Raw genomic sequence first — 16,164 nt, forward strand, 5'->3', positions numbered from 1 at the left:
CTGTAAGAGTTCTTTCTGTCATCTAGATACGTAAAGTCAGATAAATGGTTTGCAAATATTTCTCCCATTCTGTGGGTTGTTTTTTCACTTTCTTGATGGTAGCCTTTAAAGTATAAAAGTTTTTAATTTTGATTAAATTCAATTTATCTATTTTTTAATCATTTGTTTTTGATGTTGTATCTAAGAAATCATTGCCTAAACCAAGATCATAAAGATTTACTCTTGTTTTTTTCCCAAGAATTTTGTAGCGGTAGCTCTTACATTTTGGTCTGTGATCCATTTTGAGTTAATTTTTGTGTATGGTGTGAGGTAGGCATCCAACTTAATTCTTTTGCATGTGGATATCCTGTTGTCCTGGCACAACTTGTTGGAAAGAATATTCCTTACCCCCTTGAATTGTCTTGGCACTTTGGTAAAAAATCAAGTGATCCTAAATGAAAGGATATATTTCTGAATTCTTAATTCTAGTCTCTTGGTCCATTTGTCTATCCTTATACCAGCACCATATTGTCTTGAATTAAGTTTTGAAGTCACGAAACTTTTCAAAGATTGTTTTGACTATTCTGTGTCCCTTGCATTTCCATATTAATTCTAGGATCAGTCTGTCAATTTCTGCAAAGAAGTCAGCTGGCGTTTTGATAGGGATTGTGTCAAATCTCTGCATCAATTTGGGGAGTATTGCCATCTTAATAATATTAAGTCTTCTGATCTATGAACGTGAGATGCCTTTTCTTCTATTTAAGTCTTTTTAAATTTCTTTCAACAATTTTTTATATTTTTCAGTGTAAGTTTTATACTTCATTTGTTAAATTTATTTCTATGTATTTTATTTTTTGATGCTATTTGCTATATGCTATTTTATATTTTTGGTCCTATTCTATTTGATGTAAATAAAATTATTAATTTTATTTTTGGGTTATTCATTGCTAGTGTATGGAAATACAGTTTATTTTCGTATATTGCTCCCTGCAATCTTGCTGAACTCATTTACTCATTTTTTCCCACTATCAATCTATCATCATTTTATTTTTTTATGGTATTTATTTATTCATTTATTTTTATTGAGGTAGCATTGGTTTACAACATCACATAAATTTCAGGTGTACATCACTATATTTTGATTTCTGTGTAGACTACATCATGTTCACCACCCAGTCTAATTACCATCCATCATCCTACACATGCCCTTTTACTCCTTTCACCCTCCATTTTCCCCTCTTCCCCTCTGCTAACCACCAATCTATTCTCTATATCTATGTGTTTTTTGTCGTTTTGTCTTCCACATATGAGTGAAATCATATGGTATTTGACTTTCTCCATCTGACTTATTTCACTTAGCATAATGTCCTCAAGCTCCATCTATGTTGTTGCAAATGGCAAGATTTCATCCTTTTTTATGGCTGAGTAGCATTCCATTATATATATATATCTCACATGTTTTCTATCCATTCATCTGTTGATGGGCACTTGTTGCTTCCCTGTCTTGGCTATTGTGAATAATTCTGCAATGAATATAGGGATCGTAAATCTCTTTGAATTGTTGATTTCATGTTCTTTGGATAAATACTCAGCAGTGGAATAGCTGGATCATATGGTAGTTGTATTCTTAATTTTTTGAGGAATCTCCATACTGTTTCCCATAGGGACTGTACCAGTTTATATTCCCACCAGCAGTGTATGCGTGTTCCCTCTTCTCCACATCCTCTCCAACACTTTTTATTTCTTGTCTTGTTGATTATAGCCATTCTCACAGGTGTGAGGTGATATCTCATTGTAGTTTCGATTTGCATTTCCCTAGTAATTGTGATGTTGAACATCTTTTCATATGCCTTTTGGCCATCTGTATATCTTCTTTGGAAAAATGACTGTTCAGATCCTTTGACCATTTTTAAATTGGGTTGTTGTTATTTTTGTTGCTGAGTTGTATGAGTTCTTTACATATTTTGGATATTAGCCTCTTATCAGATATGTGATTTGCAAATATCTTCTCCCAATTGTTAGGTTGTCTTTTCATTTTGTTGATGGTTTCATTTGCTGTGCATAAGCATTTTAGTTTGATGTAGTCCCGTTTGTTTCTTTTTTCTTTTTTTTTCCCTTTTTTTGCTTTTTCTCCCCAAATCCCTCCAGAGGGTTGTGTATTTTAATTGTGGGTCCCTCTAGTTGTGGCATGTGGGATGCCACCTCAACATGGCCTGATGAGTGGTGCAATGTCCATGCCCAGGATCCAAACCAGCAAAACCCTGGGCCGCCGAAGCGGAGCATGTGAATTTAACCAACTGGCCACAGGGCCAGCCCCTGTTTATTTTTTCTTTTGTTTCCCTTGCCTGAGGAGGCATGATATTCAAAAAGATACTGCTAAGACTGATGTTGAAGAGCATACTGCCTATGTTTTCTTCTAGGAGTTTTACGGTTTCAGGTCTTACATTCAAGTCTTTAATCCATCTTGAGTTAATTTTTGTGTATGGTGTAAGATAACGGTCTACTTTCATTTTTTGTGTGTGTGGCTCTCCAGTTTTCGCAGCATCGTTTATTGAAGAAATTTTCCTTTCTCCATTGTAAGTTCTTGGCCCTTTGTTGGAGTTTAGCTGTCTGTAGATTTATGGGTTTTATTTACTCATTTTAATAGATTTTTAGTGGATATCTTAGCTTTTTTCTATATACAAGATTATGTCATCTGCAAAGAGAGAGTTTTACTTCTTTTTCAATCTGGATGCCTTTTATTTCATTTTCTTACTTAATTACCCTGGCTAGAACCTCCAGTAAAATGTTGAATAGAAGTGGCAAAAATGGACATCCTGGTCTTGTGCCTAATCTTAGGGATAAACCACTCGGTCTTTTACCAGTAAGTATAAGGTTAGCTGTCAGTTTTTTGTAGATGCTCTTTATCAGGTTGAAGAAAGTCTCTTCAATTCCCAGTTTGTTGACTGTTTTCATCACTAAAGGGTATTGGATTTTTGTCAAGTGCTTTTTCTAAGTGATCATGTGGTTTGTTCTTTATTTTATTGATATGGCGTATTATATAAATTGATCTTCAGATGTTAAACCAACCTTGCATTTATGGGATAAATCCACTTAGTCATGATGTATAACCCTTTATTTCTAGGTCTGGTTTGCTACAATTTTGTTAAGGATTTTGGGATCTATATTTACAAAAGATATTGGCTTTCTTCTTATAATGTCTTTGATTTGGTATCTAGACTACATAAAGAACTCTTATAACTTAATAATAAAAGACTACCTAACTGAAAATGGGTAAAGGATCCAAATAGACATTTCTTCAAAGAAGATATACAAATGGCTACTAAGAACATAAGGATGCTCCACATCAATAGCCATCAGGGAAATGCAAATCAAAACTGCAGTGAGATAACACTTCACACCCATGAGGATGACTAGAATCAAAAGGTGTTGGTGATAATGTGGAGAATGTTCAGAGTGGCATTATAATCACCAAAAAGTGGAAACAACACAAATTTCTGTCAACTAATGAATGGATAGATGAAATGTGGGACATCCATACAATGGAATATTATTCCTCAATATAAAGGAATAAAGCATTGGATGAACTTGGAAAACATTATTTTAAGTGTAAGAAGCCAGTCACAAAAGACTGTGTATTATATAATACCATTTATATGAAAGATCCAGAATGGGCAAATCTATAGAGACAAAAAGTAGATTAGTGATTGCCTAGGGCTGCAAGGTGGGGAATGGGAAGGTAGAGAGGGAGAGGGTTGTGCAGAAATAGGCAGTGATTGCTAATGGAGATGACTTCTTTTTTATGAAAATGTTGTAAAATTGATTGTGGTAATGGTTGCATAAGTCTGAATATGTGGATATACTAAAAGACATTGAATTGTTTACCTCAAAGGGGTACATTGTATGGTATATGAATTATCTCAAGGAAGTGGTTATGCGTATATAAAAAGATGATTCTGTGAGCTAGACATCCTGCCAAGTCTTTCACATCCATTACGTTGTTTAATGATTACAGCAACCCTGTTAGGGGATTATCATTATCCCCATTTTACAAATGAGAAAACTGAGGCTTAGACAGGTTAAGTAACTTGTCCCAGGTCACATTCCTTATAGAGGACAGATTCTGGATTGAAAGAAGGCGGCGTGCTTGGAGCCCAAAATTAACTACGGACCTCTGCTGGCTGAGGAGATGTCTTATTTCAATTCAACTGACTTTGATCTACCCCATTTTTTCCATCCGAGGTCATACTTTTTACATCAGCATAGGGAAAGAAAAATGGAGGCTAAAAGCTATTTAAATAATGTGAGTGGCCTTATAAATTTATACGTACAGAAGAAGAAACAGAATGATCGATGCTGTCTATTTAAGATGACAGCTCAACTCTACATGTGTTTTTTCTGTACAGACACATTCTTCAAGAGAATTCACATCTATAGACATTTTTTAAAAAAGACTATTGGAGACAATAGCTAATGTAAAATGCTGATTTGTGCTGCAATGCATTAAGGCAGAGGCACACAGCTCTATTTTCCTTTTCTAAAACTCTTTTGCCATCTGGTTCTCGGTGTCCCCTTAACATAGTTTTCAGGCTATGAAATTCTGTACATCTTTATGAAGCTCAAGAATTGACCTTTGAAAGGAAAAAGTCTTATTTTATTATGCTGACACCACATATCATAACTCTTATTTTGCTTGGAGATCTCATTCAATGTCATCACCAACATGTGCAACAAGAGATACGTCATGTTTATGGCCAGAATATTCCTTTTATTTCCAGTTACAGTTTTCCCATAAAATCTCTATTGAAAATAATCTCCACGCAGTCATTGAATGTTATTGCTTGGAACAGAAATGCTAAAACAATTTGCTTATTTAGGATCCTGAGTTTTTCCCAACATTTTGAAATGTCTCAGTCCCTCACAAAATATCTTTTCAGCCAGAGCAGTAGTAACGTAAGTCTGTGGCTTTTCTTGTCATGTATTTTATGGGATTATATTACCTCCATAATATATTTTGTATTCCTCCCATGTGTATTAGAGTATAGTGGGTAAATAATTCAGCTTTGACTCTTGTCTCCCAGATTTTATAGCTGTGATTGACATTCTCTCAAGAGTTGTTCATTAAAAAAGAGAACTATTTTGGGGGATCCAAGAATGGTAACAGACAGGGCCTACACATCATGCTAAGAGCCGAAAAATTACTTGTACACGTCTTCAAAATTAGATTTTGTTTGTCTTCTATCATCTTTTTGTATATGTACGGGCCCTCTTTCGAACTGGGTAAGGGGGCTGGGGGGAGAACTTGCCAGCAAGGCCAAGGGCGGGAGGTCTAGAGGGTCCCTGGAGAACGCTGAAGGTCAAATCCGGGCAACAAAATCCAAAGAGTTAGTGGGGGGTGGAGGAGGAAAGGTTGCAGGGGAAGAAGCTGAAAACAAAGTCCTGAGAGGAAGAGCCTGGAACAACTAGCAGGGTAGGAGCAGAGGAAGAAGCGGTTTAGGGTGATTTCCATAAATGCAGGTGAAATGTCTAAAACTTGGCGGATGTGATCTGGTGCAGTGAAATGAATGTGGCTTTGGAGTGGGATCTGGGTTCAAATCTTGCTTAGTGAACGGGCATGGATAAGCGATTTAACCCCTTTGTGCCTGAGCTACTCGTCTTTTAAGTGAGCATTACCATTACCAGCATGTCAGCACTATTACAATGATTATCCCTTCCCGAATATCTGTAATATTCTAGATACTTTCCATCGATACCATGTTTAATCATCAGTACCCTCCAACAAGGTATTTTTTGTTATTCCTGCATTTCGGGTGAGGGAAACTAAAGCCCAGAGAAATTAAATACTTTGCCTTGTGCGTCCTTTCCTACAACTGGAATGTAATAGAGTGAGGATTTTAATCCCGGTCTGTCGGATTCCACAGTCTGTTAGCCCACTGGATCAGAATGACCTGAAGCACGTGTTAGCAAAGGAATCCTAGACTCCTCTGTAGACCTTCTGCATTAGCATCTCTGGGGCTGGGGGCTGGGAACATGCAGTTGAACTCACCACGTAGGTCTTTCCTATGCTCTACACAGGAGTACATTGCTACTCAAGGTGTGGCCCGTGGTCCAGGACCAGCAGCATCAGCATCACCTGGGAGCTTGTTAGAAATTAAATTTTCAGCGCCTAGCCTAGCCTTCTGAATTTGAATCTGCGTTCTATCTAACAAGAGCCCCGTGTGATTCATATGCACACGAGGATTTGGGAAGGCCTGTTCTACAGGTTGTGGGAGGATTAGAGGTACTAAATATAAAGTGTCCACCATATCACAGGTACTCACCCAAAGGCCTTTGTTACCTTGCCCTTTTTGATCAAGTAGCAGCTGATGTTCTAGGAGTCCTCCAAGCCGAGGGTTAGGGTGAGCAACTGTCTTGCTCTCCTTTCCTTTGGGATCTATGCCCGGTGCTCTTATGCTGTTTCTCTGCTTCCCAGCATATTCTACCCAAACCTTCCTTTCCTGAAATCATATCATGTTCTAGGATGTTTTGCTGTGCCTCCTCTACCAACACTTTGGGGTAGAGTCAGAAGATATGGGTTTGACTCTTGACTTGGCTAATTATTAAGTCTATGCCCTTGGAAAAATTAACCTTTTGAGCCTCAGTTTTATCAGTTATAAAAAGAAGACAATGATGATGAAAATAATACATTTTATCATACTAAAGCCTAGGGGTTAGTCCTATCTGCCCTTATTATCTTTGGGGTATCAATTGGACAAGTAAGGCAGGAACATAGGAAGACAAGAAAAGTATTAGAATCTTCTAAATTTTAAACACTTCAATCCTTTAAAATAAATAAATTTCGTGAAATTATTTATTCTGCTCTAATGACAAAAATCTGCTTTTAGGAATAAGTTAGAAATAATCTATAATTAAAAAAATAAATTTACACATAAATTCATAAAATTAAAAAATTTGCTGAGATCTTTAGGAAATCATGCAGTCCAAATTCTTGATTTTATGGCAGTAGAAACAACAATTAAGTGGTCTTTTACAAAATGGTGCCAACCTAGTTAATGTTTGATTTTAATTGGTATAATTGTTTTCACAAAGAGTTGTTTAAGACTACGTTTCTAAGTCAAAACATATCTTTCTTAATGAATGTTTAATAACTTCTCACAGTACAACCTACGTATAAATTCATTAGTTCCAGCACTTAACAGGCTTACAGCTACAACTCTGTACTAAAATTCGACTCAATCATTTAGGAGTGTATTCTGTGATCATTTTGTTTCAGGAAGGTCAATAGAAAGTTCCATTACTCTCAAAGGTGTGCTTGGCTGATTTTCTTTTTTAAACAGGCTTTTCAGTGACTTTTACATAACGCTCTTGGTCCCGGATGGACCGACCATGGGTTAGAGGACATTCAAATGGTATTTTGAGGAAGAGCTTAGGCCAATCCGTATGCTTTCCCTAATTCCCTTCTCCGGGGCACGGCTTTTTTTAGACATCAGTTCCCTGTAGCTTTGAAACTTCACTTCAAGGAGGTTTTCATGGACCACCAGACTAGGACAGTCTCTCTTCTTCACCTTCTCTCAGTGTCCCCGACTTCCTCTCTGCACTGATTCATTGTAGCTTTCTTACGTTAAATTCTAGATCAGTGGCTCTGCAGGGGACATCTGGCAACGTCTGGAGACAGTTTTGCTTCTTCCAACTGGGGAAGTTGCTACTGGTACCCAGTAGATAGGGGCCAGGAATCCTGCCAAACTTCCTATCATGCACAGGACAGTCCCCACAACAAAGAGTTATCCAGTCCAAAATGTCATAGTACCACTGTTGGGAAACTCTGCTCTAGATTGCATTGTCACATCCATGAGGACCCCACAGTGGCCAAGCCTGCCTGGTCACCTCTGTTTTCCTATCACGTAAACAAATTTCCGAGAAATAAGAAGTATTCAGTAAATATTTGTGAATTACTTTTAATTAATTGAATGAATGAAAGAAAAGGATATCAACCTTTCATTTAGTATACTGTTAAAACGTACAGGTCTGTTTTTGACTGTAAATATAAAGAAGCAGCCTCCACTTGCGATTAGGGAATGGCATAACAAATTTACTGCAGCACCCCGCTTTGCAAAGTTTGGTTGACAGAATTAGTAATGGAGCATTTAAAAAGATATGTAGTCCGTGCATTGCTGCATGTGAAAAAATTTATCCTAAGATTCAGCCAAATCACTGAGCTGTGATCCTGGACCATGTTCACGTTCCCATTCTCTGAGTTGCTTATATAAACCGTGAATTGGGGTGTTAGTGTCAACCTACACTGTGGACCACTGTGAGAAACAGCTCCATGAAGCATGCGCGCCCTGGGGGCTGTTATGGAGAATGTTGCTCATTACATCACGTAGTCGTTCTCGTTAAGGATTCATGGGAGAAATTGCCCTCTTGTTTCTGCTGTGCTTCTAACTCCCTTTTATCTTAGAAATATTATCAATTACAGAACTGATTGTGTTGCACTTGTGGCTTTGGCTATTAAGAAGCTTAAATATAAATTTATGGCTCATTTTTATCAAATGTATGGGGTATTATGGTATGCTAATCTCACCCCAGGTTATCTTTGTTTAAATTTTATTTTTCCTTTACCTTGCTTTTTTTTTGAGCTTTTTATCGCTTCCCCCTCCCTCCTTCCTTCTTCCTTCCTTCCTTCTTTCCTTTCTTTCTGTCATGCTAAATGTTTTTAAATAATATTTTTTTCTTCAAAAATGACATTTTGAAAAGTAATTTATTTAATCCATAAGTATTTATTGAGCGCTTATTTTATTACAACTATAGCTTTTTGACAAAGAAATTTACAGCATGCCTTGGACACATAAAACTTTATCAAAATGATCATCACAAATAAGGACAATCAGTATTTCGATAAGGTTCAGAGCATGATACATCCATGGCACTGTTTACTTGCCGTTTCTGGACCTGGTTCCAGAAAGCCATCCCAGAGATGCCCTTGAGGCATCTGAGAAGAGAAAAAGTGAGAGGGGCCTTAGTCTACAGTAATCAAATTATCTTGCAAGAAATGCAGCCAATTTCCTGTCAACTCAGCACATATCTCAGTTTGTCATACATTTTAATTCATTTCTAACCTTTTGAGGTTTTGTTAAATTCAGTTGGTTTGGTTGTCCCGTACTTATACTTTATGAAAATGGGCCCCTCGATAGTATTTGAGGGTGCTCCTCTTTTCATTAAAAAGGTAATTACTCTTGAAAAATAGCTGATTTTTTAATTCAGCACACTTGTAAAATTTGGGGAAGGGGGATGGGATTGGGGGCTGACTAGCAAAGAAAAAACAAACAAAAATCACTCATAATCTATTCTCTGAGAGATGGCGACTACTATTAGTGTAATAAATTCTTTCAGACTTTTTATCCTAGGCATGTCTAGGGGTATAAATATTTTTTAATGGAAATAGGGCATTGTACAGACTCCTTTGCAATTTTTGGTGTTGTCTTGCTTGTGATGGTATTATCTTTCCTTGTCATTGAACATTGTTCTACATTATCATTTTTGTGGCTGGATAGTACTCTGTTATATGGATAAATCATAGTTTATTAACCGACTTGATATAGTTGGACATTTAAGTTGTTTCCATTGTAAGTACTATTAAATTATGGCGCGTGTATACACACGCTTTTTTTTTTTTTTTGAGGAAGATTAGCCCTGAGCTAACATCTGCCAATCCTCCTCTTTTTGTTGAGGAAGACTGGCCCCATGCCCATCTTCCTCTACTTTATACATGGGACACCTACCACAGCATGACTTTTGCCAAGCCGTGCCATGTTCGTACCTGGGATCCGAATGGGCGAACCCCGGGCCGCTGAGAAGCGGAATGTGCGCACTTAACCGCTGCGCCACCGGGCCGGCTCCACACATGCTTTTTAAACAGCTTGATTCTGTGATCTGAAGTCTAAACCATTTAATAACTTCAATTTAAAATTTACTTGAGTTACAAATACACAATTAGTTCCAATGCAGACTGATACGGCAGGGTGATTTTATAATACACATTTACATTAACAGTTAAATACTTCATCTTTATATTTAGTTGTAGAAATAATTATAGGTTGAGAAAATTAAACAAGGTCTATAACCTAATTCATCTGCGTATGCAGCATGTGTCTCTCTAGGCTAGGAGCATGAAGTAACTGCTAAATCGTAATTTAAAATAACATCAGTATTCTATCTCATAGACCAAGAATCTCAGATGGACATTTTAAAGTAGAACATAGGGTAAGTATCTTAGAGATTGAATTTCAGTGAGCAAATTGTTGATCAAACTTAATGTGCTACTTTCAGGGTATAACAATCCAGCCTTCTTTCACAGAAAAGAATTAGGAAGACTATTTTATTTTCACAAATAACTGAAAAAAAGGTGGAGATAAAAGAGATGGGGAGGGAAAAAGACAAATCCCTGTAGACACCCCTGATTTACAGGTGGGATTCAAAAGAGCCTGCTGTGAGAAAAAGGCACCATTATGCAGAAACTCTCCTCAAATTACCCAGTCAGAAACAATCAGAAGGGACTCTCATTGAGTACGCTCTCTTGGTATTGTCGCACCGCCACAGCAAATTAAATTCATTCAGGTTGACTTCACGGTATGCATCACTTAAAATATTTTCTTTTTCTTTCCTATGCTCCCCTCCCACCCTGCTGCCACCAGATGAACTGGTTACCCCGGAAACCAGGGAAGGAAAAAATAACCGATCCAAGTGCAGTGTTAATAAACAGCTTAGCGTGCAAAAATATAATAGAAGAACGTTCCAGGTTACTCTGCTGCTGTCTTGGTTTTGGGGTGAGTTTTCTGCTTTGTAACACTTGGTAAATATCTTTCTTATATTCTGGTATAAAGCGTTAATAAGAAGGTAGGCATCAAAAACATTGCTTTGATGCTATAGAAGGGTTGGATTTTGATGGACACATGGGTTAGTTTGAATGAGTTTTAGGACCAGGTGTTAAAAAAATTTCCCCCAAATATCCAGGAGCTCAGGAAGCACCATTTCTGCCCCATGCTGAGATTTGTAGGCAAAGGCTCTAGGAGGTTCCTCTTGTTGGGAGCTTTACTACCATGGATTTGCGAGGAGAGAGTGAGGTCAACATATGGGCCTCGCTCCAGACCCTATAAGTCAGTCTGTCTGCCCTCTGCTATACCTTTTCAACATGAGTAGCATTTTTCCACAGCATTAATGATTAGAACTGTGTACCGTCACCCAAGAGTGGGTCTAGTGGTGTCTGCCATGGCTCCAGAACCGCTCCCCGATCTTACCCTCTCTGTCCCTATCATCGCTCCGAGAGAAACCTGGTGGCCTTTTATAGCACACACTAACAAGAGAATCAAGCAGAATTTCATTGTTTTAGAATGTCACTAAGATGCATTGTGTTAACTGGTCATGCTGTGAAGAGACTTAGCTGTCCAACTAATTTTTAAATTTCTTACTGCACACTATTCTCTTTAGAGTAAGATCCATGGCTTTTGGAAAGGATATCAAGCCATTCTAAACTTTGCCGAAAAGGGAAATCTATGTTAAATACAAAACTGAAGAAAAAGTCATTCTGTCACGTCTTTCTGACCTGTGGTTGACTCACCCTTTTCTTCTGCGAGTCTAAAATGCGAGGAAATAGCCCAAAGGGAAGCGTTTGAAGACTGGGCCACGTGGGTTTCACACACACACAGTATGTGTGTGTGTTATCAGCCCCGGGCCCCAGGGCAGGACCGGGCCTTCCTGTGCCTCGTTACTCCAGCTTCTGCTGGAAAGCGGATGCACAAAGCCTTCTTTAACTTGCCCACAGTGAGCGGTGAGATGAAACACGCCCGCCGAGGGTTAACAGATCTGTCCCCGAAGACGCCTCTCCTCAGACGTGGCATGTGTTGACTCTGGGTGAAGCATGAGTAGTTTTGATCTGTAAGGAGATTCGGTCAGTAGCCCTTCTGTTGATTGTCATATTCCCTAGCCAGAAACGTCAGTTACCAGTTTTCTTTCTTCATCTGTTCATTAAGGCTTTTGTATATTTTTCTCTGATTCCTAGGAATTAGTGATGACATGTGGCATTTTCATATCATTGAACTTCCTTACAGGAATGAGGATGTAATCATTAGCAATTCTCTGCTTTGTAGGGTTTCAAATATTTGAGGATATTATTTCTTTTTAACTGAGAGCAAGTGAAAATAGGTACATTTATAGTAGTGTTTAGCTCATTTAACTCCTATTTGTTGTAGAAATAAGAACCAAGGTGGTTATTTGTGTGACATAAGCCCAGAAGCTTATTTCCAATGAGCTCATTATAGGCAATAATTTTATCCTCAAACAGCTTGTTAGAGGCACTAAAATTGGCTGACGTGGGTTTCCTATCTTTTTGATCTGAAAATGATGGCTCTATGGGGAATCTTCTTCCACCTGTGAGGGTAATGAGAAAGAAAAAAGGAGTTGGTAGGAAGGCAGGAAGCAGAGAACTAGGAGCCTGGGTGATCAACAGACCAGGTGATCGCTTTGTAACTAGTTATAAATAAGTTCCAGCATGGGAAATATGATGAGCCCTGGTCCTGTTGGACATTAGACAGCGTGGCTGTGATTGTTTTCCCAGATGCCTCCGACAGCTCTAAGTCTCAGCCTTGAGTCCCGGGACCATCCCTTTCCATACCTGGTCCATTTTTGTGCCCCAGTTGAATTCCTGGTCGGTGGCTCTCCAGAAGCTTCTTTTCCTTATAGATTCAAGTCTTAACTTTGAGCTCTCAAACAGTTCTATTCTCTGTAGAGGAATGTGGCTCACCAGAATCTTCCTGTGTGGTTTGGAGCCAAAGAGGGGCGTGAAATGGGTTTGTTTTGGAACCCCACCTTGTACGCTTCAGGGCCATCTCAGAATTGATCTCTGATTGAGACTTGTCTTCAGAGAGAGATCTACAGATCTCAAAATTGAATAGAGATCTGATTAATGAAAATGGCCAAGTCCACAGCGCGTCGCTGAGTTCTCTATGTGTGTCAAGATCTTTAATAGGCACTCTATCTGTGTTTTCTCATTTGTTCTCATAACCTCTTGGAGTAGAGACTATTTTCATTTTTGGGGTGAGGGAACTGTGGCTTAGAAACGTTGAGTCACTTGCGCAAGTTTCCACAGCTGGAATAGGAAGTGCGTCCTGCCCACTTGTACAACCCTGTGCATCCTTTCTACTGGTTATGCTGCCTCTACTCCCTGGTGGATCATCCAAACTATTCTCTCACCTTTGAATTCCCGCAGTCCTGTCCTCTCACAGTGCTCATCTGGCAAGACCCCAGCCCTGGATTTGCCATTCTGCTCCCTAACAGGGACAACTGATATCAGAGGGGGGAAAACACCCCAAACTCTAAAACTATGCAGATCTGTCCCACTAAAATTCCTTGTCCCCTACCTCAGCTGGGCCCTCTGCTTTACGCATCAATCCTTTTGGAGATCCTCGGTCAGCTTCCACTCCCACAGAGGAATTCCAAACCATCACCAGTCTCTTCTAGCCTACTTTCTGCCTCCAATCTCAACAGAGCCTCCAAACTTCCAGGAGAAACTGAGGCCATCAGAAAGTTTCATCCACCTTACTTACAAGATGATTTAAAGTCACAGCAACCAAGCCTCCCTCAATTCCTCTGATTTTATTCTCTCACTCTTTTCAGACGTCTTCCCTTCAGCCTAAAAACAAGCTCACGGCTTACCCAATCTAAACCCTAAATCAAGTTTAAAAAAAAACACCCTCCAGCTACCCTCGGGTCTCTCTTTCTTTTTCACTGAAACTACTAGAAGAATAGTCTATTCTATTGGTCTCCAACATCCTCTTTTCCTATAATACTTGACTTTTATTCTTACCACTTGTACTCATCAGGATCCAACCAGGCAAAAATAAACTACTTCAATGATTTGTTACAAAGAAAATATAATAGCAGGGAAATTGACTAGTTGGGTGGTAGAGTAAGTGAGAAACCAAACAGAGGATGGTGAGGTATCCCAGAGGTGACAACAGCAGGAAGCCACTACCGCACTTAGAATGGGGGGACAAAGTAAAGATGGTGCTATCAGACCCGGTTTTCGGGTTACCCATGGAGGCAAGAACCCTGGATTGCTTGGCTTGTCCAGTGGAGCTGAAGCCATGGAGGGGATTCAGTCCGGGAACTGCCAGACCTGCCATCCAAGGCAGACAGGAGAAGCAGAAATACCCGGCCTCTCTGTTCCCTTCACCTTTTAATCTCTCACCAATGCTTCCCATTGGCTAAACTCAGCCCAGCTGGAAATCAGCTGTCATTAGAGCCTGGGATGGGCAGCCTGCATTTAGACATCTGGGATCCAAAGTGAGAGGAAGAGTGAGGGGGATGGATCTGAAGGCAAACAGATCAAGGACCAGCACATCATGCAAGGACAACTGTGTGATGGTTTAGGTGCCAAATCCAGTGGGATTTTAGTTTTTCTATTGTTGGAGCTCCGCTAATTACACTTGTGATTACTCCTTCCTTGAAACTCTCCACATTTTTGGCTTCTGAGAGGCACGCTGTCCTCATTCCATTCTGTCTATTTCTCTATATTCTTTAGAGAATTCCACATCCCCATAAATGCCACTTAAACCAGGATACTGTTCTTCATCCTCAAGGTGTTAACTCCCATGTGGAGTCTAATAACTTTCAAATATGTGTCTCTAGCCCAGACCTGTCTTCTGAAATATAGACCCGTGCTGCCAATTCCCTGCCTCCACACCACTTCAAATTCAGTAAGAAAAAAACCAAACTCATCATCTTCTCCCTGAATTTCCATTTCATTCTCCTCTCTTTCCCATCTCACTTGATGGAACCACTACCCATTTGTTAAAAATTGTGAGTGGTCTGAGATTTTACCCTACTTATAAGCTAAAAAATTTGCCTGCCAGAGTTTCATAGATGCTGGCAGAAGACACAAGTCTCCCGGGTCAGAGGCAAAGGACTTTTTTACTTACAGCACAGCAAGCAGCGTGAGCTTCAGGATCGTGTATGTTTCCCTTAAATCCCAAGTCCTTCAGAGATGACATGGGTGATGCTGTGCACCCATTGGGTTTGTATCACTGCTGAGGAACAGTGAGCTTAGGGACCCCCAGCTTTTTAGAATGAGCTGTAAGCAAACCTGCACAACCTGTGCTCCATGGGAGACATTAACTTTACCATACTGGACAGTAAAAACATCTGCTCTTTGCTCTGGAGGGACACTGAAAGATAGTTTGGACAAAGGAGAGGCTCGCTCTTCTATGGGGAAATTGCTATTTCACTCTCTATACCTTTCTCTCGTTGCGACTTGTATCTTCTTATCCTTTGGTTTCGTGTCCAGCTGAAGAGCTCTGCTTATCCTTCAGGCTCAGCTGCATCCCCTGCCACCCATCTACCTGTGTGATAGCTTTTCCTTCCTCAGTGATCCTAAGAAATTTCATGTTTCTTTATTTCTTTTTTTTTTTTTTTAAAGATTTTATTTTTTTCCTTTTTCTCCCCAAAGCCCCCCGGTACATAGTTGTATATTCTTTGTTGTGGGTCCTTCTAGTTGTGGCATGTGGGGCGCTGTCTCAGCGTGGTTTGATGAGCAGTGCCATGTCCGCGCCCAGGATTCGAACCAACGAAACACTGGGCCGCCCGCAGCGGAGCGCGCGAACTTAACCACTCGGCCACGGGGCCAGCCCATGTTTCTTTATTTCAGAGCTTCTCCCATGACTACTGTTTACTGGTTTGCCTTCTCATCCAACTGTGAGTGCCTGGAGGGGCTAGGCATTGTCTGACATCTTTGTAGCCCTCACCTGTGGCACTGTGTCAGGCATCCAGGGAGCTCAGCTTCATCTAATGACCTTCCATACAGTTCAGATTGTGCTTCTTCCACAGTGGCTCTGCTCTTTTCAACAATCAAACATTAGTTCTGTCTCTTCTAGAATGGTCCATGATGCTAGTGAGGTTATCACATCTGTATTTTTAGGATTCAATCTGACATTATAGAAGTACTAATTGTGTAAAACTTTATTTAATGAGATAGTTCAAAAAAATTGCTAACAAAGCCATTGCTGTTTTTTTTTTTTTGAGCACACATTATGTGTGCCTGTGCTAACACCAGGTGGAAAGTCTGCTACTCCCTAAAGAGAAACATTAGTCCCAACTTTTCACTTGGTTTTGGTTATTTTACTTTTCAGTCAATAA

The sequence above is a fragment of the Equus quagga genome, chromosome 16 (assembly GCF_021613505.1).
Source record: "Equus quagga isolate Etosha38 chromosome 16, UCLA_HA_Equagga_1.0, whole genome shotgun sequence".
Taxonomy (NCBI): Eukaryota; Metazoa; Chordata; class Mammalia; order Perissodactyla; family Equidae; genus Equus; species Equus quagga.